At 41.6% G+C, this 2,823-nt stretch overlaps 1 pseudogene; it reads right to left on the bottom strand.

Annotated features, from left to right (window-relative positions):
• Positions 1 to 642: 642 nt before the first annotated feature.
• On the bottom strand, positions 643 to 2,536 carry LOC115661054 (annotated as a pseudogene).
• Positions 2,537 to 2,823: the final 287 nt, after the last annotated feature.

Consider the following 2,823-nt stretch of genomic DNA (forward strand, 5'->3'; position numbering starts at 1 on the left):
CTCTGGACTTTCTCCAATTTGTCCACATCTTTCCTGAAATGTGGATCCCAGAACTGGACACAATACTCCAGCTGAGACTTAATCAGCATGGAGGAAAGTGGAAGAATTACTTCTCGTGTCTTGCTCACCACACTCCTGCTAATACCGCTCAGAATGTACAGTCAGGACAGGCTATGCCTGCTACTGTAATGAGAGTGCAGGCAGTCCTCGGACTTACGACACAACTGGTTCATGAAAATCGAGTCTTAAGTCAAAACTTAGTAACTCAGAACCAATTTTCACATAGGAACCAATGTTATAACTGGGTGATTGGTTCCTCAACCAAGGCCCAATACACTATTTTCACCAAAATAACCCAGATTGTTGTATTCGATCAATTATACAGAAGTAACATAGCTACATCAGTGTATTGATATTGTAAATAGCAATCATGTTGACATTAAAAAAAATCACATAATAAGCTAAACATACATAAAGAAACATAGTACAGGCAGTCCTCAGACTTATGACCCAGTTGTTTCCTGGGCATTGCTGATCTTGACATTGATTTGTAAGTTAAGAAACCTACTGAAGGAATGAAGAAGGAGATGGGACACCTTCTGAGCTCATGGGTGGGTCTAATTAGGTAGGGGATTCAGGGGTTTATGAGGTGATTTGGAAGGACTTCAAGAGAATGTCCAAGGAAGTTTGGACAGATATTCTCCTCTTTTTCTTATAAATTTCTCTGTAGCAGCTGTACACGTTGGATATGTCCATATTCACAGATGCACTGCGTTCAGTGTTGGGGTCATGTTCCTCAAACAGACATGGCAGCTTCCAAATGTTGAAGTGTCTCAGCCAACACTTTTGTTATCAAGACTTTACGAGGAGGAGTCTCTTCAACAGTGGGTGCATCTTCTTCTTCCTCTGCCACTTTTTGCTGTTCCAAATCAATGAGGTCCTGATTAGTTAATTCTTCAGAATGTGATGCCAGCAACTCCTTAACATCCTCTGGTGTAATGTTTAAGTTAATTTCTTTACCCATTTCAGCAACAGAATTGGTCACCTTCTCAACAATGTCTGTAAAGCCTTAGAAGTCAGACACAAAATCAGGACACAATTTTCTCCAAACACCATTCAAATTTGATTGTTTGACTTCATTCCATGCCTCACCAATGCTCTTAACTGCGTGGTAAATGTTGAAGCCCTTCCAGAATTCCTTCAGAGTTGATCCACCTGCCTTCTCAGTTGCCCTGATGGCCTGGGTAAATGTGCTCCTAAGATAGTAGGCCTTGAAGGATGCAATTACTCTGTGGTCCAGGGGTTGCAACAGTGAAGTGGTGTTGGGGAGCAGAAACACCACTTTGATATCAGGATGCACGTCATCAAGGATGGTTGGACAACCAGGAGCATTGTCGGGGGTTAACAATGCTTTAAATGTAAGACTGTTTTTGCTGCAATAATCCCTGACACTTGGCACAAACTATGATTAAACCAATCCTTGAAAATGTTCCTATTGACCCACACTTTACGATTGGATTTCCATATCACTGGGAGAAATGCCTTGGAATATCCCTTGAGAGCCCTGGGGTTTTCAGAAAGGTACACAAGCAAAGGTTTAAGTTTAAAGTCACTTGCAGCATTTGCATCGAGCGAAGAGTGAGCCTATCTCTAGCAGCTTTGTACCCTGGCATGGATTTCTCCTCTTTGGCAATTTAGGTTCTCAGCGGCATTTTTTCCCCCAGAGAGCCCAGTTTCATCAACATTAAAAACTTGCTGAGCACAATCCCCACCCTCTTTAATGATTTCAGCCAATGTCTTGGGAAAAACACAAGCTGCCTCCTCATCAGCACTGGCAGTTTCACCTGAGACCTTGATTTTATGCATATTGGCCCTGGCTTTAAAAAGCATAAACCACCCGCTACTTTAATTAAAAGGCTCAGCATTAGAACTCTCCCGCAGTGGTTTCTTTAGATTATCATAAAGACTCCTAGACTTTTCCTGAATTATGCCTAAATTTATGCCTATGCTTGCATAGGAGCTGAGCCCTTAACATGTTCCTGAATTCATACGTTATCTTTCAGGATGGTCACGATAGTCATTCAGGGGAAATCCAAAGCTTTACCAATTTCATTTGGGGTCTCACCTTTCTTGGACCTCTTAAATATTTCCATTTTTGTTTCCATAATAATTGTTATATGTTTCTTAGAGGAAGAAGTGTCACTTGCACCAGATTTTCACTTTTCTGCCATTATTATGGGCAAAGAAACACTAACTTTTAAGAAAAAGTTTGGAAGCACAAAGAATCAACATGTAAAAATGGCGTCGGAACAGCTACTGAATGTCTTAAGTCAGGGAGATTGGCGGAACAGAATGTCGATGCATGTATGAACTTGTTTGCTGGTGTGGCATTGTCAGCTCAAGCATTGTAAAGTCAAAATTGGTGTCGGAAAGTTGAAATAGGATGTCTATTTATAAACAGCATAATTGCCGTTTGTCATAATTCGAATGTCGTAAAGTTGAGGACTGCCTGTAGATGGTACTACCTGCGGTTCATCAAACGCACTGCCTTGTGAGTAGCCTGAGAGGACGTATTCTAAGGGAGCAACCACTGACAGAAAAGCCAAAGAGCTTGTGGGAGAATTTGGGAGAATGTAAGGCTATGAGAGTAAACTCAACAGAAAATCTGGACTGGAGCCCTTAAGGTAGTCAGATACTAATATTTTAGTATCTTTCCAGCAACTCCTCCAGCAAACCAGGTAACAGATGTATTGGTTCTTCCTCTCCTCTGGATTTTACTGGTGACACTGAGAGATGGAGGGGGGTCCTGATGCATGGGCAACT

The sequence above is a fragment of the Gopherus evgoodei genome, chromosome 13 (assembly GCF_007399415.2).
Source record: "Gopherus evgoodei ecotype Sinaloan lineage chromosome 13, rGopEvg1_v1.p, whole genome shotgun sequence".
NCBI classification, from domain to species: Eukaryota; Metazoa; Chordata; order Testudines; family Testudinidae; genus Gopherus; species Gopherus evgoodei.